Source organism: Gossypium arboreum, chromosome 13 (genome assembly GCF_025698485.1).
Source record: "Gossypium arboreum isolate Shixiya-1 chromosome 13, ASM2569848v2, whole genome shotgun sequence".
NCBI classification, from domain to species: Eukaryota; Viridiplantae; Streptophyta; class Magnoliopsida; order Malvales; family Malvaceae; genus Gossypium; species Gossypium arboreum.
In genome coordinates this window covers 15247461-15270037 of record NC_069082.1, presented here as the reverse complement: position 1 = coordinate 15270037, position 22577 = coordinate 15247461, and the positions used below count along the sequence as shown (strand labels likewise).

At 38.9% G+C, this 22577-nt stretch overlaps 2 non-coding genes across 2 annotated transcripts; both read right to left on the bottom strand.

Moving 5' to 3' along the window:
* Positions 1 to 15445: 15445 nt before the first annotated feature.
* On the bottom strand, positions 15446 to 15552 carry LOC128287680 (small nucleolar RNA R71). Its single transcript, XR_008278380.1, has one exon. It is a non-coding gene; the product is annotated as a small nucleolar RNA R71 (small nucleolar RNA).
* A 4935-nt stretch (positions 15553 to 20487) lies between these two features.
* On the bottom strand, positions 20488 to 20594 carry LOC128287555 (small nucleolar RNA R71). The gene has a single exon (XR_008278255.1). It is a non-coding gene; the product is annotated as a small nucleolar RNA R71 (small nucleolar RNA).
* Between the last annotated feature and the right edge of the window lie 1983 nt (positions 20595 to 22577).

The window sequence follows — 22577 nt, the reverse complement described above, 5'->3', positions numbered from 1 at the left end:
TATCCCCTAGACTAACAGGCCCGTTCTGACATAAAATACCCACATTTATTTTAAAAGCCTAATGACTAGAGACAAGGTTTATTATATTAAAACAAAAATTTTGCATCAGTCAAGGCTTGAACCCAAGACTTCTCAAACTCTTCCCAGGACGCTTAACCACTGAAGCAGACATACATTTGTGTACACAAACATACAAAAACAAATACTTAGAATTTTTGGGGCGTTACAATTGTGGTATGTTTTGGCATGGAAACAAAATAGTTGATATCTGGTAAATGTGCACTTGCTTAGGTTGATTTGATGGTTATGTTTGAAGTGCCTTTTGGTATATTGGTTGTATGTATAAATGACCTATGGAATTGGTCTTAATATGCTTGCTTTTGTATGTTTTAAAGCTTGATTTTATGTGCAAATGTCTTGTAGGTGTGAGCTTGTAATGGGTGAAAGGAATGGCTTGAAATTGTTCTATATCTTGTCCACATGGCCTAAGACACGAGCGTGTGCCTTAGCCGAGTATGACACACGACCACAGAACACGACCGTGTGTCCCCTGTAGTTTTTAAAAGGTTGCATTTCAAGATTTACATAGCCTGGCACACGGGCATGTGGCTTGGCCGCGTGAACCAAGTCAGAGAATTACACGTTCATGAACGTGGATTGGGACATGGCCATGTGTCCTTACTTTGAATGGCCACACGGCTTGAGACGCGAGCGTGTGTCTTAGCTGTGTGAGTTACACGACCTGGCCACACGGCCGTGTGACCCCTGTAGCATGAATTTTTATATCTTTTTCCATGAAGTTCTAAATGTTTTTGATTTAGTCTCGAATTATTTCTAAAGTGTTTCTAAGGCCTCAAGGGCTCCAAAAAGGGATGTTGTGCATGTGTTTGATTGGATTTTGCAATATGAATTACTTGAGTTACGTTTTTACGATATGCTCCGTAGCCCTATTCCGGTGACGGATACAAGTTAAGGCTGTTATAGATTTTGTTTTGGGTTTGCGATAACTTCAAAGAAAAAAAGACTCGATCTAGGTTATAGTTGATAGGTTGACTAAATCTGCACATTTTATAACTATCTGAACTAATTACTCTCTCAAAAATTTAGTTGAATTGTACATTTCAAAAATTGTTAGATTGCACAGTATACCACTATCGATTATCTACAATCGCGATCCAAGGTTTGTCTCTAGATTTTGGGGTAAGTTACATAAGGCTTTGGGCTCCAAATTGAATTTCAACACCACCTTCATCTGCAAACAAATGGTCAGTCTGAATGAGTGATTCAGATTCTGAAAGATATGTTACGGTGTTATGTTATTTAATTTGAAGAAAGCTGGGAAAAAAATTTCGTTAGCTGAGTTTGCTTACAATAATAGCTATCAGTCAAACATAAAAAATGGCACCGTACAAGTCTTTATACAGGCATAAGTGTAGAAGTCTATTATATTGGTCAGCGTGGAATGAAAGAATGTTAGTCGGGGTTGATTTAGTCCAAGAAACTAAATATAAAGTTAGAATCATCTATGATAATTTGAAAGTTAAATCCCGATTATTAGAAATATTATGCCAGTTTGAAACAAAAAGATATTGTGTTTTCTTTTGGTGACAGAAAGTACTTTTGAAAGTCTCGTCTTGGAGAAAAGTTTTGTGTTTTGGTAAAAAAGAAAACTTAGCCTGAGGAATGTTGGACTGTATGAAATTTTAAAAAGAATAGAACCCATGGCTTATTGATTAGCATTACCTCAGGAACTTTCTAGAATTCATATAGTTTTCTATGCTTTAATGCTCTGCCACTATTGTTTTGATCCATCACACTTGTTGTCTCCAGATGAAATTAAGTTACAGCCAAATCTAACCTACGATGAAGAATCAGTTAGAATTTTGACTCAAGAAGTGAAAGAATTATGGAATAAACGTGTATCATTGGATAAAGTATTATGGTATTAATATAGAGTTGATGAAGCTATGTGGAAAATGGACCGAAACCTATTTTCATGTAAGAAATTTCAAGGATGAAATTTTATAAGGGGGAGAGTTGTAATGTCCCTTTTTTAGTTGTGACACCCCGAATGTGACCCTAGTCGGAGAGTGGTTTCGGGACCACGAAACCGAGTCACAAGAATAATTAAGTGTTATATTCCGTACTTATTGTATGTGGAATTGGTATGCGTAAATATTTCGTGTCTCGATTTTTATTAATTAGGTGCTAAATTATAAGAAAGGACTTAGTAGTGAACTTTGAAAGTACGATAGGAAAATAGGTGATGACTAATTAAAGCATGCATGCAAAATAATGGACTTGCATGTCAAATTCCCCTTTTACAAGTAATGGCCGCCATGACAAAGAATATGGGTCAAACATGTCATGAAACATGTTTTGTTGGGCATTAGGGAGAAATAGTAAACAAATAAGCATGGGTAAGAAAAGAATGAAAAAAAAAAATGTGTGTGAGAGAGTGGCATACCCCATTGCCGTGAGTTGTAGAGAAGGAAAGAAAAAATTTTGTTCATCCTTTCTTTGAGCCAAAACTAAGGAAGAAGGAGGATTTTGCTTCATGCTTGGTTTGGAAGAGATCTAGAAGGAGATTTGGCTAAGTTTGCATCAAGATTAAGGTATGTATGAGGTTGTGTTGGGAGTTTCATGCATGTTTTGGTTGCTAACTTGATGTGCATGTTAGCCATGGCTCAAATCTTTGGTATGCCATGGAAATGGTATTTGGCCAAAGTTGTTATAGTGATAAAGCCATTGCATGCTAAGTGTGAAGCTTGATGATGATGCATGCAATGATGGATTTTCTACTCATGAGTAAGATTTTGAGTTTTCTTTGTTTTATCATGATTAAAGTTGAAAAGGAGCATGATTGTCATACTTGGCCATGATGCATTCTTGAGCATGATTCATGCTTCTTGCATGTTAGTTAAAAGTTTGTGTTTTGGATGGCTATGGACACTTTGAAAATTCGCCATGCTCATATATGCATATATATGATTGCACATTTTGTTTGGTTATGAACTAAGTGATGAATATATTGATTTAAAGAAGAAAATGTGGAAGAATGCTTGTGAAATTGCAAGCACAATTCGCCTAGCACACATATAAGTGCTTGATGCTATATTATAAGTTTTGGGCCACAATGTGCAAGCATTAATTAGTAGATTGCATGCTGTTTTGTGAGGTATTATGCAAATTTTGACCTCAACAAGTACATGAATATTCGGCCTTGGGTAGCCCATTGAAGGCCTTAGCATTTCCTTGATGTTCAAACAAATTGTATTGAATTGCTTGATGTAGTATAAAATGTGCATGACCATTGTGTATTCAAGCTAAAGAGTGGCCATATGACCATCTAAAATCCTTGTCATATTCGCCATAAGCAAGCACAATGAGGTTTTAATAAATTGAATTTGTTTGAATTAGCTCAAGAGCCAAGAGGGCCACAATTGGACAAGGGAAGGAAAAGGTGATCGAATAGCCGAAAAAGCCGTTCGACAACATCCGAGGTAAGTCCTCAAGAAGTGACCTTACTTGAATTATGTGAGATGAAATATGGATGTGTATGATTATTGATTATGTGTGTATGAGTATTTGAATTCCACCGGGCTAAGTCCCAAGGCGAATGTGCTAATGATATTAATTGTGTTTGAGCCTTAGTAACGAAAATGAAATATGTATGTCCAATGATTATTGATGTATGTGTGCATGAGAAATTGAATGATATCGGGCTAAGCCCAAGACAATTATGCTGAAATTATATCCGGTTAAGACCAAGGCAATTGTGCTAGTGGTTATATCCGGGCTAAGGCCCAAGGCATTCGTATGAAGTTATTCTATCCGGCTAAGACCAAGGCATTTGTGCACGTGATTATATCCGGTTATATTCAAGAATCTTGGGCTGGAGGTGAGTGTTGGTTGCTGAAATGAATTTAATTAGTACACTCGGACAGCCCAAAGGATAAGGTACGTTATATGTGCATTGGAAAGTCGACGTGTTTGAGCAACATTCGCTCAATCGACTAATGAATTTCAGTTATTGAATTGATTGATGCTTTGCGAACTTATACAATGATGAAGTATGAAGTAAGAATGTGTATTAATGAAATGATGCATTTGGCTATGTGAATGTATTGCTGTAAATTATAGTTCATTATATTCCTTGAGACTTACTAAGCATAAAAAATGCTTACCCGTTGCTTTGGCTCTTAGTTTTCTAGATTTCGCCGAGGCAATCGGATTTGGGATCGTTGAAGTCAAAGTCATCCACACTATCAAGCCTCCATTTTGGTATAAATTTTTGTTTGAACTTGAGATGGCATGTATAGGACTACCCCTTGTTTGTTAAATATGTTGTAATGTAAGTATGTACGGCCGCGCGAAAATGGCTCAAAAGGGAAGTATGAACTTAGACTAATTGTGGGTTGTATGTATATATTTTGTGTCATGATGTGGCTATGGCTTGAAATGAGAATGTTGGTCATATGATCAGCCATTGGCACGGTTAAAATGATCATATATGAACCTATGTATGGTAAGGCTAGTTGAATCATGGAGACCACCAAATAGGTGAGTCCTATCTTAAAACAGATGCTGCCAGCTGCAGTGGCGTGAATGTGAAAAATCACCAAAATTCATAGGAATGGAATTAGATAGTGAATAAGCTATGTAAATGAACCTTGATGAGTCTATTTTCATATGGAAGAAATGAAACGGTCATAGGAGTTACAGGTTAAGAGATATTAAAGCTATTGTGAGACAGGGCCAGAATGGTTTCTGGGTTCCCTGTCGCAACTTTAAAAATTCACTATAAATTATCCAAAAGAATTAGGAGATATATCTTATATGTACAGATTCCATTTTGAGTCTAGTTTCATTAGAAACAAACGACACCAGAATTAAAGCCCTGTACAGAGAGATATTCAAGTTATACCGCGCGAAGGTCGGAGCAGTCGATCCCTGTAACAGGGGTAACTTTAACTAATAAACTGTACCAATTGGCCCGACCAAAATCCTAGAAATAAATCCATGGATGGATATATGAGTCTAAATTCAGGAAAATTTACGAAACCAGTTTCCGAGTTTTGAAACTCGAGATATGATTTTAAGGCGACAGTGACGCAGTTTTCCAGCCTGACTGGAAATGTCAAATTGGTGGGCAAAAACATGTGAACTTGGTTTGTTAACCCTCGGTCCGACATCGGCGATGGTCTCGGGTTTTGGGGTGTTACAATTTTATTGGTATCAGAGCCACGGTTTAGTCGATTCTAGGACTACCGTGATGTGTTTGGGGTCTAGCTATACATGCCATTAAATGATGAATCGATAGTGTGATGAATTCGACAATTTGACTTCATGATTGTTTATAGCAATGGATCCCGATCCCAACCGAAAGCGATAGCTGATGATGTGGAGAGTGTGGCGCTGCTCCACGCAAGAAGGGACAGCGCCGCGGACTCTCAACCTATGGCCAGTAATCCTAATGATGAGGCTAGGCAAGCCTTTTATAGTGTGATGAACGAATGGTTCAATCAATACATTCAACCAACACGGCTGTTCCACCACCTCCATTCCCGATTTAATGCAACCCCAAGACCTACAATACCTCCGTGGATCGACCCAATAAGGTCGTAAGCCCCAATGATAGGATTCAAAACATGGGGCCACTGAATTTAAGGCTACGGATGATGATGATGCCGAGCGAGCTGAATTATGGTTAGATAACACTATCCGGTGCTTGATGAGCTATCCTGCACACCCGATGAGTGCTTAAAGTGTACCATCTCCTTGCTACGCGAGTCCGCCTACTATTGGTGGAGTACTCGACTTGTGGTGCCTAGAGAGCAAGTGACTTGGGAATTCTTTCTAACCGAGTTCAAAAAGTATATCATCGAGATTCATCGACCAAAAGCGGAGGGAGTTCCTTGATCTTAAGCAAGGTTCTATGTCCGTTACCGACTACTGAACGAAAGTTTGTGAGGCTTAGCCAGACGCTGCGAGAATGCATTTCGTCCGAAGCTATTATGTGCAAACGCTTCGAGGATGGGCTGAATGATGATATAAGGATGTTTGTTGGCATTCTCGAGATACGAGAGTTCGTAGTACTTGTTGAGCGAGCTTGTAAAGTCAAGAGCTTAGAAAGGAGAAACAAAAGCGATGTGGGGATTGGAGAATTCGAAGAGGTCCTCGGAAAGTCTCTTCAACAAGCATCAAGAGATTTCGAGATGATGCGAGCCGGTCTAGAGGCGTTTGGGATTTTCTAGACGAGGACGCGATCGACCCTGTGACCACACGAGTCACCTCGATTGCCGGTGGCGGAAATGATCGCCGAGAGAGACGGAGTGTCCACATTGTGGCAAATGGCATTCGGGAGCTGTTGGTTTCGTGATCGCTCCTGCTATAAGTGTGGATCGGCCGACCATTTTATGAAGGATTGCCCGAGGATGCATGAATGAATGCAAGTCGAGTGCAAACCCGGTGCTACCATCGCCGAGGTAGGCCACCTAGAAATATGGGCAATGTCGGTGGCGGTCGAGAGGATCTAGAGATGCTACCATCGATCCGAGGCTCGTGCTCTGCTAGGACTTATGCCATACGCGCACGCCGAGGATGCTGCCTCTCGCATGTTATTACCTGTACTTTCACTCTTTTCAATACAAATGTAATTGCTTTGATTGACCCCGGTTCTACTCATTCTTATATATGTGAAACCTTAGCATCCAGTAAGACTTTGCCCATTGAGTCTCATCGAGTTTGTAATACGGTGTCAAACCCTTGGGTCATTACGTGCTTGTTAACAAAGTGTGCAAGAAAAGTCCCCTAGTGTTCCGAGGTTCTTGTTTTCCGGCGGACTTAATGCTTTTGCCATTCGATGAGTTCGATGTTATTCTTGGTTTGGATTGGTTGACCATGCACGATGCGGTTGTAAATTGCAAGAGCAAGACTATCGATTTGAGGTGCGCGAATAATGAAATAATTCGGGTTGAGTCCACGGACTTAAAGGGTTGCCGCTATAATATCGCGATGTTGGCCCGTAAATATGTAAGAAAAGGGTGCGGCGTACCTTGCGTCGTACTCGATGACAAGGAATCGAGAAGAAACCCGAATCTGTGCGTGGTTTGTGAATACCGGATGTTTTCCCAAGAATTGCCGGTTTACCACTGCTCGAGAAATAGAATTTGGCATCGAATTGGTACCGGTACCACCCCAATTTCGATAGCTCCGTATCGTATGGCACCAACGGAATTGAAGGAGTTGAAAACTCGCTTGCAAGAATTGGTGGATAGAGGTTTTGCTCGCCTCGAGTTTTTCGCCTTAGGGTGCGCGGTGTTGTTCGTGAAGAAGAAGGATGGAACCATGCGACTATGCATCGACTATCGTCGACAACAAAGCGACGATAAAGAACAAATATCCGCTGCCACGTATTGATGACTTGTTCGATCAATCAAGGGAGCCTCGGTGTTCTCGAAAATAGATTTGAGATCGGGCTACTATCAATTGCGAATCCGAGATTCAGACGCGCCCAAGACCGCCTTGAACGAGATATGGTCACTATGAGTTCTGGTGATGCCGTTTGGGCTCACTAATGCCCTACGGTATTTATGGATTTAATGAATCGAATCTTTAGACCATATTTGGATCGATTCGTAGTCGTGTTCATTGATGACATCTTGGTCTATTCAAGAAATGAGACCGAACATGCTTTGAACACCGCGGTTAGTCTGCAAATTTTACGGACAAGCAATTATATGCTAAGTTCAAGAAGTGTGAGTTCGGTTAAGAGAGGTAAGCTTCTTGGGTCATGTGGTATCTCAGACGGTATTCGAGTCGACCAATAAAATTTCAGCCATACTAAATTGGAAGCCTCCGAGAAATATTAATGAGGTTCAAGCTTTTTGGGGCTTGCTTACACTACCGACGATTTGTAAAGGCTTCTCAACGATAGCCACGCGATGATGACGGCTACTCCAAAAGGATGTTAAGTTCGAATGGACGGAGAAATGCCAAAAAGCTTCGATCAACTGAAAACTTATTTGATGAAGCCCCAATTCTAGTGCAACCCGAGTCCGCAAGGAGTTTGTCATCTATAGCGACGCCTCTCTACTTGGGTTAGGTTATGACAATGCAAGAAGGTCGAGTTGTGGCCTATGCGTCGAGGCAATTAAAGCCACATGAGAAAAATTATCCGACTCATGATCTCGAATTGGCCGCCATCGTATTCGCCTTTAAAGATTTGGCGACATTACTTATTCGGTGAAAGGTGCCATGTATACTCGGATCACAAAAGTCTCAGTATTTGATGACCCAACGAGACTTAAATCTGCGACAAAGACGTTGGCTCGAGCCGTTAAAGGATTATGAGTGATCATTGACTATCACCCGGAAAGGCGAATGTAGTTGCGGATGCCTTGAGTCGTAAATCGTTATTCACTTTACGAGCGATGAATGTGCACTTGTCTATCCGATCCGACAAAGGTGTTAGTGGCTGAAATGAAAGCCAAACCATTATTGACACACCAAATTCGAGAAGCTCGTAAAGTCGATGACGAGTTGGTTGCAAACGGGCCGCGCGTGTTTCGAACAAGGACTCGGAGTTTCAAATCGACGATGACGATTGTTTGAGGTTCAAAAGTCGTCAGTGTCCCAAAGAATTGAACTCATTTCGATAATTCAATGAAGCCCATTGTAGCCGAATGGCAATCCACCCGGGAGTACGAAGATGTACAATGATTTGAAACGCCGATTTTGGTGGCATGGTATGAAGCGAGACATCTCCGACTTTGTTTCAAGATGTTTAATATGTCAACAAGTGAAAGCGGAACATCGTGCCTTCAGATTACTTCACCAATCACGATACCCGAGTGGAAATGGGATCGAGTCACAATGGACTTTGTATCCGGACCGCCATTGTCGCAAGTAAGAAGGATGCGGTTTGGGTCGTGGTAGATCGATTGACTAAGTCGGCCCACTTTGTCCCCGTCGACGCACGGATTTTTCAATGGACAAATTAGCGGAATTGTACGTTTCTCGATTGTGAAATTACACGGGTGCCTATTTCTATCGTGTCGGATAGAGATCCGAGATTTACCTCGCGGTTTTGGAAAAAGTTGCAAGAAGCTTTGGGTACCAAGTTGCATTTCAAAGACCGCCTTCCACCCCAAACCGATGGTCAATCCGAGGGTAATTCAGATACTTGAGGATATGTTAAGATGTTGCGTCCTCGAGTTTAGTGGTTCATGGGAACGGTATTTGCCGTTGATTGAATTCGCCACAACAACAAATTTTCAATCGAGTATTAAGATGGCACCTTACGAGGCTTTGTACGGGCGTAAATGCCGTACACCATTGTTTTGGACCGAGCTTGGTGAAAGCAAGATTTTCGGTGGATTTGATTAGGGATGCCGAATGAAAGTGAAAGTAATCCGTGAAAGTTTGAAGATAGCCTTCGATCGTCGAAGTCGACGCGGATATGAAGCGTAAGGATATCGAGTATCGTGGGTGATAAAGTGTTCCTCAAGGTATCGCTTTGGAAAAAATACTCGTGTTCTACCGTAAGGGCAAGTTGAGCCCGAGGTTCATTGGGCCATATGAGATATCGAGCGAGTCGGTCCAAAGGGCATATCGCTTGATTTTGCCCCGAACTCAAAAGGTTCACGATGTCTTCCACGCTTCGATGCTTCGACGTTATAGATCCGATCCATCGCACGTGATTAGTCCATCGAAATTGAAATTCAAGCTAATATGAGTTATGAGGAAGAACCAATTCGTATCCTATCACGAGAAGTGAAAGAGTTATGAAACAAGCGGGTTCCGCTTAGTGAAAGTGTTATGGCTCAAGCACGGGATAGAAGAAGCTACTTGGGAGACCGAGAACTCAATGAGAGAGCGATATCCGAACCTATTTACGGTAAGCTTTTCGGGACGAAAATCTCTTGAGTGGGGAGAGTTGTGACACCCGAATGTGACCCTAGTCGGAGAGTGGTTTGGGACCACGAAACCGAGTCACAAGAATAATTAAGTGTTATATTCCGTACTTATTGTATGTGGAATTGGTATGCGTAAATATTTCGTGTCTCGATTTTTATTAATTAGGTGCTAAATTATAAGAAAGGACTTAGTAGTGAACTTTGAAAGTACGATAGGAAAATAGGTGATGACTAATTAAAGCATGCATGCAAAATAATGGACTTGCATGTCAAATTCCCCTTTTACAAGTAATGGCCGGCCATGACAAAGAATATGGGTCAAACATGTCATGAAACATGTTTTGTTGGGCATTAGGGAGAAATAGTAAACAAATAAGCATGGGTAAGAAAAGAATGAAAAAAAAAAATGTGTGTGAGAGAGTGGCATACCCCATTGCCGTGAGTTGTAGAGAAGGAAAGAAAAAATTTTGTTCATCCTTTCTTTGAGCCAAAACTAAGGAAGAAGGAGGATTTTGCTTCATGCTTGGTTTGGAAGAGATCTAGAAGGAGATTTGGCTAAGTTTGCATCAAGATTAAGGTATGTATGAGGTTGTGTTGGGAGTTTCATGCATGTTTTGGTTGCTAACTTGATGTGCATGTTAGCCATGGCTCAAATCTTTGGTATGCCATGGAAATGGTATTTGGCCAAAGTTGTTATAGTGATAAAGCCATTGCATGCTAAGTGTGAAGCTTGATGATGATGCATGCAATGATGGATTTTCTACTCATGAGTAAGATTTTGAGTTTTCTCTTTGTTTTATCATGATTAAAGTTGAAAAGGAGCATGATTGTCATACTTGGCCATGATGCATTCTTGAGCATGATTCATGCTTCTTGCATGTTAGTTAAAAGTTTGTGTTTTGGATGGCTATGGACACTTTGAAAATTCGCCATGCTCATATATGCATATATATGATTGCACATTTTGTTTGGTTATGAACTAAGTGATGAATATATTGATTTAAAGAAGAAAATGTGGAAGAATGCTTGTGAAATTGCAAGCACAATTCGACCTAGCACACATATAAGTGCTTGATGCTATATTATAAGTTTTGGGCCACAATGTGCAAGCATTAATTAGTAGATTGCATGCTGTTTTTGTGAGGTATTATGCAAATTTTGACCTCAACAAGTACATGAATATTCGCCTTGGGTAGCCCATTGAAGGCCTTAGCATTTCCTTGATGTTCAAACAAATTGTATTGAATTGCTTGATGTAGTATAAAATGTGCATGACCATTGTGTATTCAAGCTAAAGAGTGGCCATATGACCATCTAAAATCCTTGTCATATTCGCCATAAGCAAGCACAATGAGGTTTTAATAAATTGAATTTGTTTGAATTAGCTCAAGAGCCAAGAGGGCCACAATTGGACAAGGGAAGGAAAAGGTGATCGAATAGCCGAAAAAGCCGTTCGACAACATCCGAGGTAAGTCCTCAAGAAGTGACCTTACTTGAATTATGTGAGATGAAATATGGATGTGTATGATTATTGATTATGTGTGTATGAGTATTTGAATTCCACCCGGCTAAGTCCCAAGGCGAATGTGCTAATGATATTAATTGTGTTTGAGCCTTAGTAACGAAAATGAAATATGTATGTCCAATGATTATTGATGTATGTGTGCATGAGAAATTGAATGATATCCGGGCTAAGCCCAAGACAATTATGCTGAAATTATATCCGGTTAAGACCAAGGCAATTGTGCTAGTGGTTATATCCGGCTAAGGCCCAAGGCATTCGTATGAAGTTATTCTATCCGGCTAAGACCAAGGCATTTGTGCACGTGATTATATCCGGTTATATTCAAGAATCTTGGGCTGGAGGTGAGTGTTGGTTGCTGAAATGAATTTAATTAGTACACTCGGACAGCCCAAAGGATAAGGTACGTTATATGTGCATTGGAAAGTCGACGTGTTTGAGCAACATTCGCTCAATCGACTAATGAATTTCAGTTATTGAATTGATTGATGCTTTGCGAACTTATACAATGATGAAGTATGAAGTAAGAATGTGTATTAATGAAATGATGCATTTGGCTATGTGAATGTATTGCTGTAAATTATAGTTCATTATATTCCTTGAGACTTACTAAGCATAAAAAATGCTTACCCGTTGCTTTGGCTCTTAGTTTTCTAGATTTCGCCGAGGCAATCGGATTTGGGATCGTTGAAGTCAAGTCATCCACACTATCAAGCCTCCATTTTGGTATAAATTTTGTTTGAACTTGAGATGGCATGTATAGGACTACCCTTGTTTGTTAAATATGTTGTAATGTAAGTATGTACGGCCGCAAGCGAAAATGGCTCGAAAAGGAAGTATGAACTTAGACTAATTGTGGGTTGTATGTATATATTTTGTGTCATGATGTGGCTATGGCTTGAAATGAGAATGTTGGTCATATGATCAGCCATTGGCACGGTTAAAATGATCATATATGAACCTATGTATGGTAAGGCTAGTTGAATCATGGAGACCACCAAATAGGTGAGTCCTATCTTAAAACAGATGCTGCCAGCTGCAGTGGCGTGAATGTGAAAATCACCAAAATTCATAGGAATGGAATTAGATAGTGAATAAGCTATGTAAATGAACCTTGATGAGTCTATTTTCATATGGAAGAAATGAAACGGTCATAGGAGTTACAGGTTAAGAGATATTAAAGCTATTGTGAGACAGGGCCAGAATGGTTTCTGGGTTCCCTGTCGCAACTTTAAAAATTCACTATAAATTATCCAAAAGAATTAGGAGATATATCTTATATGTACAGATTCCATTTTGAGTCTAGTTTCATTAGAAACAAACGAAACCAGAATTAAAGCCCTGTACAGAGAGATATTCAAGTTATACCGCGCGAAGGTCGGAGCAGTCGATCCCTGTAACAGGGGTAACTTTAACTAATAAACTGTACCAATTGGCCCGACCAAAAATCCTAGAAATAAATCCATGGATGGATATATGAGTCTAAATTCAGGGAAAATTTACGAAACCAGTTTCCGAGTTTTGAAACTCGAGATATGATTTTAAGGCGACAGTGACGCAGTTTTCCAGCCTGACTGGAAATGTCAAATTGGTGGGCAAAAACATGTGAACTTGGTTTGTTAACCCTCGGGTCCGACACCGGCGATGGTCTCGGGTTTTGGGGTGTTACATTAGTGGTACCAGAAATGGTGGTTTCGGAACCCCAATTTTTTATGATTCAGTTAGTAAATATTATTTTATAATATTTATGAGTCTATTATAGAGTTATATTAAGTCATGGTTCAATAATTTTGGTGATTAATAAGTTAATTAAGGAAAACGGACTAAATCGTAAAAGATGTAAAACTTAATCGTTATTGAATTTTATTAACTAAATGGCTTATTTAGTAATTGTGGGATCAATTATGAAGTAAATAGACCTTATTTCTATATTGGTGGATGATAAACTGTAATTTATACATACTTTTATCTCATGCTTAGCACATTTATGGATGGTTTCTCCTTAGAATTGGTGAATTCGATGCTCTTAATCCTTTAATTTCATGTTTTATACTTAGGTGGGCATAAGAGAGTAAAAAGAGCGAGAAACGGGCCGAAAACGAAGAAAATGGACTTACATGGAAAATCAACACGGCCAGGACATTCTCACACGGGCGTGTCACACGGTCGTGTCCCTTTGGCAGGATTGAAGCACGACTTACACGGGTATACTACATGCCCGTGCCTGTTCAACAGCCTTTACCACGGGCTGGAGTAATCACACACAGGCGTGTCACACGGGCGTCTCCCTGCCGAGCCCAAGTATAACCCTATTCAAAAAAGGCCAATTTTGGTGGCTCTTACACATTCTAAAGCCTATTTAAACACCTGAGGAGGCACTTAGAAGGGGAACGTAGAGTAGGAAGCAAGGAATTACTCAAGGAAAGCAGATTCATCATCAAGACTGAAGATCTCCCTTCAAGTTCCTTCAAGAGTTTCCGGTTTTCTTATGTTTTGTTATCTTTATGCTTTTGAGATGTTTTCTTTCATAAATATGAACTAAACCCCCTAAATACCTAAGGGGAATGAAACCTAAGATGAATCTTGTTATTATTATCTAAATTGTATGATAAATATTTGACTTGTTCTTAATTATGTGTTCTTAATTCTTGTTTTGATATTCCAGGATATTGATTCAAGTTAAGCTCTTATTTAAAGGAGGAATGACCCTATCTAAGAGTAAATTTGTCATAATTAAGCGGATTTGATTGCACGCCTAGAGATAGGGTGATAAGATTTTTCCTGATTACGGTGAAACCTAATAAGGGAATCCATAGATCGAGTTAATGCAATTCTAGGGTGTTAATTAGAAAGAGATTTCAATTATTCAACCTAGGGTTAGATGTTATTAGTCTCAAGAGAGATAATAATATAACTTAGGGATTCCTACGGATCAAGTCAAATGAATAAATCATCTGATTCAGAGTCAAATAACAAGTGAAGTCTAGGTGAATTTTTCCTTAGGTATTGTCTTAATCAATCGAATTTTCCCAAAAGTATTTTCCCAAATTTTCTTTCTGTGCATTCATTGTTAGTAATTAGTTTAGATAACCAAACCTCTTAATTTTTAGGTTAGATAATAAAAAGAAAGTAAATACTAGTACTCGTAGTTCCTTTGGGTTCGACAATTCAGTATTGCTGAACTATACTACTGATCGATAGGTACACTTGCCTTAATCGTGATAATAAGTTAGCCTTAAGAACGATTCCTTCATAAATCTTTAAAACTTGTCACGAATATCACATATCAATTTTTTGGCACCGTTGCCGGGGAACTAGGATATTAGGAACACTCGATTTTTATTACTTTACCCATTTTACTTTTATTGCAATTTAAATTTTTATTTTATTTTCTAATTCTTCATTTATTCTCTTCTGACAAGTTTTTCTAGTTTATGACCAGAAGAAACCCGTCAGGACCACTACTTCTTAACGGTGAGCTCGATCGCACAGTTTGTAGAAACCGGAAAGATATAAGGCAAAGCTTACGATACACAGAAGAGCAAGAGGACGATACTTCTACCACAACCGAGGAGATGGCTGAAAACCAAGAAAATCCGCTACCTCCTGCTATTGTTGTTAACCAAAATCCTACTCCGCGCACTATGTATGATTATACTAAACCTTCTTTAACAAGAACTGAATCGAGCATAGTTAGACCTGCTGTAGCTGTAAATACTTTTGAACTGAAACCTAACACAGTTCAAATGATATAATAATTTTTTCAGTTTAATGGTTTGCAAGACGAAGATCCCAATGCTCACTTGGCAAACTTTTTGGAACTATGTGATACATTTAAAATTAATGGCGTTTCTGATGATGCCATTCACCTTCGGTTATTCCCTTTTTCATTGAGAAACAAAGCTAAACAGTGGTTGAATTCGTTACCACGGGGGTCAATCACTACTTGGGAAAAAATGACCGAAAATTTTTATTAAAATATTTTTCACCAGCTAAAACGGCTAAATTACGTAATGATATCTCTTCATTTGGGCAGATGGATTTAGAAACACTATACGATGCATGGGAGAGATACAAGGACCTCTTGAGAATATGCCCTCACCATGGGTTACCACTCTGGCTACAGGTTCAAACCTTTCATAATGGGCTAAATCCTTCGACTCGACAAATGGTTGACGCAGCTGCTGGCGGAACCATGAATAATAAGACACCTGAAGATGCCTATGAATTTATGGAGGAGATGTCACTGAATAACTATCAGTGGCAAGTCATGAGGACAAAGCCAACGAAAACATCCGGTGTTTATAACGTCGATTTGGTCACCATGCTCTCTAATCAGGTAGAACTCTTGAATAAGAAAATTGCTGGTTTTCTTAGTTCTTCACAGGTTCACCCAGTAATGCAGTGCGAAGCAAATAGAGCTAGATCAAGCAGTTCAGAATATCCACCTTATGGCCACAACATGGAGAACGAGCAGTTAAATTACATGGGTAACAATCCTCGATCTTAAAACAATCCATATAGCAATACTTACAATGTAGGTTGGAGGAACCACCCAAATTTTTCATGGGGAGGCCAAGGAAATCAGAGACCACCACCCCCTCTAGGCTTTCAGAAACCACCGTACTAGCAGGAGAAAAAGCCGAACCTTGAGGAGATGCTAACCAAATTCATCTCGGTATCAGAAACTCATTTTTAGAATACTGAAACGACACTCAAAAATCAACAAGCATCAATACAGGGGCTCGAAACTCAGATTGGACAGCTCACCAAGTTGATTTCCGAATGACCACAAGGTAGCCTGCCAAGCAACACTAAATCTAACCCAAGGGAGACACTCAACGCGATTGCCATTCAAGATGAGGAAGGGTTAGTTGCAAAACCAAGGCCAAAAATGGTGGTAAGCAAAGGTAAGAATGAGGTAGGCCAAAACGACCCAAAGCCGGTGAGTACAGAATATAAACCTCGTGTGCCATACCCCAATGCAACAAGGAAAGACTGATCAGACGAACAATTTGGTAAATTCCTTAAACTTTTAAAGAAACTACATATTAACTTACCGTTTATTGAAGCCCTTTCGCAGATGCCAAAAGCAGTCAAGTTTTTTGTGACAGCCCAAAATTGACCCTAGTCGGAATGTGGTTTCGGGACCGCAAAACCGAGGCATAAAAATAATTTAATGCTCATTTTGATGCTTATGATATGTGTTAATTCGTGTGTGACATTTTTGATGTTTGATTTAGAGTTATAAATGTGAATTTCACTAGAAAGGACCTAGTAGAAAACTTTGAAAGTATGATGGGGAAATGTGTGATGACTAATTAAAGCATGCATGCAAAACAATGGCCTTGCATGTCAAATATCCCTCTTTTATAGGAGGTGGCGGCCATGACAAGGGAGTATGGGCTAAACATGTCATGAAACATGTTTTGTTGGTGCATTAGGGAGAAACAATAAACAAATAAGTATGGGTAATAAAGAAAGAAAAAAATGTGTGTGAGTGAACGCCCCCATTGCAGTGCATTGAAGAAAAGAAAAGAAAAAATTTTGCTCATCCATTTCATTCTCTCTTGACCGAAAATACCAAAGAGGAAGGAAGGAATTTTTGCTTCATGTTTGGTTTGGAAGGGATTAGGAAGAGATTTGGCTATACTTGCATCAAGATTAAGGTATGTTTGAGGTTGTGCCATGAGATTCATGCATGTTTTAGTTGCTAGCTTGATGTTCTTATTAGCCCATGGTTCAAATCTTTGTTATATCATGGGGATGGTATTTGGCCAAGGTGGATTTTGTGTTAATGCCATTGCATGTTAAATATGAAGCTTGCTAATGGTATATGTGATGGTGGATTGATGGCTCTTGGACTTTCTTTTTAGTATTTTTGAGTAAGACATTAAGTTCTTTGCTTAATCATGACCAAAATTATGGTGTTGTGATGTATTCGGTCATGGTATATCCATAAGTATGATTCATGCATGTTGCATGGTAGGTAAGATTTGAGCTTTGGATATGTGTTTATATTTGGATATAAACAACTTGAGATTCTACCCTTGCACCTACATGAATATATGTTTGCACATGATGTATTGGTATGACATATATACTATTTTAAGGTGTATATTTGCTTGTGATGTTGTTTCGGTTATGAAGTAAATGAGAGATGTGTATTGAGCTACAATATGTAATGCGTTAGTTAGTAAAATGTATGCTGTTTTTTTGTGTAGTATTAAGTGTAAAATTGGCCTCAACATAGACATGCATATTCGCCAAATGAAGTAGATTGGTGTGCATGTATTTGGTTAGAGGCAACCATATTGAAGCCTTATCTTGGCTTAGATTATTGACTAAATGGGTAATAAGTGAGGATGGTTGCCGAATATACAAACATACATATGCATGTGTAATTGAATTATGAATGTTTAGCAAGATGGTTAAACTAGTTGATTTATTATTAAGCTCAAGGAGTTAAAGAAGGAGAATCAAGCAAGGGAAAGACGAAGGTCATCAAGTAGCCGACTTGGACTATTTTACCCAACACAAGGTAAGTCACTAAGCATATATTTTGTATTGATTTGAATAGACATAATGTCTATATAATTATGCCGAAAGGAACGATGAATTTATATACATGTATGTATGTGGTGATGGAAGTATTGAATGAAAGGAAAAGAGGTGAGATGTATTGAGTTGTTGATTTCACTACTAAGTGCGGGTATAAACATTTGTGATCATGAGAATGGCACTAAGTGTGCGGGTTTAAAACTTGTACAGCACTAAGTGTGCGAGTTTGATCATATAGCACTAAGTGTGCGAGTTGATTATATAGCACTAAGTGTGCGGACTCACTATATGCTTTTGAATCACTATTGACACTGAGTGTGCGACACTATTGAGTTGATCACGGACAGCGGATCGGGTAAGTACCTTGAGCTCATGGCTAATAGGCGCTATGTTTATATTTGGGGTTGAGCTTGGTAAGTTTGAACCTATGTGACAATGTAAATTGAAGTCACGTACATAAGAATTATTGTGGAATGAGTGAAAGGCCATGTAGATGTATGATTGTGACGAAAACAAAATGGTGTATAGAAATGCTTCAAATATCCTATTGATTAGTATATGGAATGTGAATGTGTAACTTGGTATGTGGTTGAATCGAATGGTCTAAGGAACTATGGTATAGTTCGGTTTGAATGGAGTAATTAGCCTCGCTCCATTTTGTTTCCTTTTGCGATAATGTTATTAATGGTTGGTAGTGCATTGCTTATGACTTCTTGAGTTATATACTCATTCGGTGTTTGCTTGTCACCTATTTTAGGTTTCTTGGACTCGACTTTTTGCATATTCGGGACCGTCATCGAAGTCATCACACCGACTAGCGACTTTTTGGTATCTTCTTCTTAGATGGTCTAAGAGAACATTTCGCATGTATAGGCTATTATGTTTTGTTTGAACTTGGTATGTAAATTTTGAATAGCCATGCGAAAATGGCTTATAAATGTTTTGAGCATAATGTTATAATCATTTGGTATGTATATGCTCATTAAGAGGCACGGAAATGTTTGGCAATGACCAACCATTAGAATGGGTCATCATGATTATATTTTGGACTATATATGAAAAAGGGGTGGTTGAATCATAGAAACTATGTGTTAGAGAAAGTCTACCCTAGTAATAGATGCTGGCAGCAACAGTGATGTGGATGTGAAAAATCACTAAAAATAGTAGAAATGGAATTAAATAGTGAATAAATTATGTAAATGAACCTTGATGAATCTATATTCATATGGAAGAAACGAAACGGTCATATGAGTTGTATGTTAAGAGATATTTTGGTTTTCGTGAAACAGGGCCAGAACGGTTTTTGGATTTCCTATTCTGACTTTGAAAATTAATTATAAATTAACCCGAGACATTTAGAAATCATTCCATATATGTAAAGATTCCTTTTTGAGTCTAGTTTCTATAGAAACAAACGGCATCAGAATTGAAGCCCTGCACAGGGAGTTATTTGAGTTGCAACGCACGAAGGTCAGTGTAGTCGATCCCTGTAACATGGGAGACTTTAACTAATAAACTATACTAATTGGCTTGACCAAAAATTCTAGAAAAAAATCTGTAGATGGAAATATGCGTCTAGTTTCAGGGAAAAATTACGAAACTGATTTTTGAGTTGTAGAACTCAAGTTATGATTTTTGAAGCACTAGTACACAGATTGGCAGCTTGTCTGGGAAATTATCAATAAGTGGTTTGAAGTTTGTTAACACCTCGTGTCCGACTCCAGCGACGGTCTCGGGTTAGGGGTGTTACATTTTTAAAGGAGCTTTTAACAAATAAACGAAAGTTGGATTAGGCGTCGTATGTGGAGTTGAATGCAGTTTGCTCAGCCATATTACAGAATAAGCTACCCAACAAATTGAAAGATCCAGGGAGTTTTACAATTCCTTGTTTAATTGGTAGTTTAGATGTTCATAATGCATTGGCTGACTTAGGGGCAAGCATTATAAAATGTTTAAATAGCTAGGTCTTGGGAAACCCAAACAAACTAGGATGAGCATTCAATTGGATGATAAAACCATTAGATTTTCTAGGGGTATCATTGAAGATGTTCTTGCTAAGATTGATAAATTTATATACCCAGTAGACTTTGTTGTTCTAGACATGGAAGAAAATAGTAATGCACAATGTATGATTATACTAAACCTTCTTTAACAGGAACTGAATCGAGCATAGTTAGACCTACTGTAGCTATAAATACTTTTGAATTGAAACCTAACACAATTCAAATGATGCAACAATTTTTTCAGTTTGATGGTTTACAAGACGAAGATCCCAACGCTCACTTGGCAAATTTTTTGGAACTATGTGATACATTTAAAATTAATGGCGTTTCTGATGACGCCATTCACCTTCGGTTATTCCCTTTTTCATTGAGAAACAAAGCTAAACAGTGATTGAATTCGTTACCACGGGGGTCAATCACTACTTGGGAATAAATGACCGAAAAGTTTTTATTAAAATATATTTCGCCGGCTAAAACGGCTAAATTACGTAATGATATCTCTTGTTTTAGGTAGATGGATTTAGAAACACTATACGATGCATGGGAGAGATACAAGGACCTTTTGAGAATATGCCCTCACCATGGGTTACCACTCTGGCTATAGGTTCAAACCTTTCATAATGGCCTGAATCCTTCGACTCGACAAATGGTTGACGCAGCTGCTGGGGGAACCATGAATAATAAGACACCTGAAGATGCATATGAATTTATAGAGGAGATGTCACTGAATAACTATCAGTGGCAAGTCATGAGGACAAAGCCAACGAAAACGTCCGGTGTTTATAACGTCGATTTGGTCACCATGCTCTCTAATCAGGTAGAACTCTTGAATAAGAAAATTACTGGTTTTCTTAGTTCTTCACAGGTTCACCCAGTAATGCAGTGCGAAGCAAGTGGAGCTGGATCAAACAGTTCAGAATATCCACCTTATGGCCACAACATGGAGAATGAGCAGTTAAATTACATGGGTAACAATCCTCGATCTCAAAATAATCCTTATAGCAATACTTACAATGCAGGTTGGAGGAACCACCCAAATTTTTCATGGGGAGGCCAAGGAAATCAGAGACCACCACCCCCTCCAGGCTTTCAGAAACCACCGTACTAGTAGGAGAAAAAGCCAAACCTTGAGGAGATGCTAACCAAATTCATCTCAGTATCAGAAACTCATTTTTAGAATACTGAGACGGCACTCAAAAATCAACAAGCATCAATCCAGGGGCTCGAAACTCAGATTGAACAGCTCGCCAAGTTGATTTCCGAATGACCACAAGGTAGCCTGCCAAGCAACACTGAATCTAACCCAAGGGAGACACTCAACGCGATTGCCATTCAAGATGAGGAAGGGTTAGTTGCAAAACCAAGGCCAAAAATGGTGGTAAGCAAAGGTAAGAATGAGGTAGGCCAAAACGACCTAAAGCCGGTGAGTACAGAATTTAAACCTCGTGTGCCATACCCCAATGTGACAAGGAAAGACTGATCAGACGAACAATTTGGTAAATTCCTTAAACTTTTAAAGAAACTACATATTAACTTACCGTTTATTGAAGCCCTTTCGCAGATGCCAAAAGTAGTCAAGTTTTTAAAGGAGCTTTTAACAAATAAACAAAAGTTGGATTAGGCATCGTATGTGGAGTTGAATACAGTTTGCTCAGCCATATTACAGAATAAACTACCCAACAAATTGAAAGATCCAGGGAGTTTTACGATTCCTTGTTTAATTGGTAGTTTAGATGTTCATAATGCATTGGCTGACTTAGGGGCAAGCGTTATAAAATGTTTAAATAGCTAGGTCATGGGAAACCCAAACAAACTAGAATGAGCATTCAATTGGATGATAAAACCATTAGATTTTCTAGGGGTATCATTGAAGATGTTCTTGCTAAGATCGATAAATTTATATACCAGTAGACTTTGTTGTTCTAGACATGTAAGAGAATAGTAATGCACCTTTAATTTTAGGACGACCCTTTTTAGCGACTGCTAGAACCATTATTGATGTTGGTACGGTGAACTCACACTTCGTGTGGGAGATGAAACAATCACCCTTCAAGCTCATAATTCGAGTAACACATCAATAATTGAAGGTGGTTGTATAAATCATTCTACTAGTATTGATCATGTGGTGAAACCCTCTACGTAGGAAACAGTTTCGAAGAACACATATGAGCCATGCTCAAATAATAACAAAGGACCTATCTATGAAGAACAAAGGCTACAAATTGAGGAGCTAGATGAATGGCGGACACAAAAACCGAGAACACTCGATAAACTGAAATCGAGCCAGGACAAGTTCAATACCTCACCAAATCAACTTAAGGTTGGAGACAAAGTACTACTAGATGCAGCAGATCCTCACATTGCCAATCTTGAACCTAATAAAGAAATTCCTCTTACGGTACTCAGTATTTTCCCATATGGTACAATCGAGGTAATTCATCCCAAATTTGGCACATTTAAGGTAAACAATACCCGTTTTAAACCTTATTTTGATAAAGTTGATAGCAGGGATGAGGAGTGGAAACTCCTCGCACCACCTTAACCATGCAGAAGAGAGGTAAGTCGAGCTTA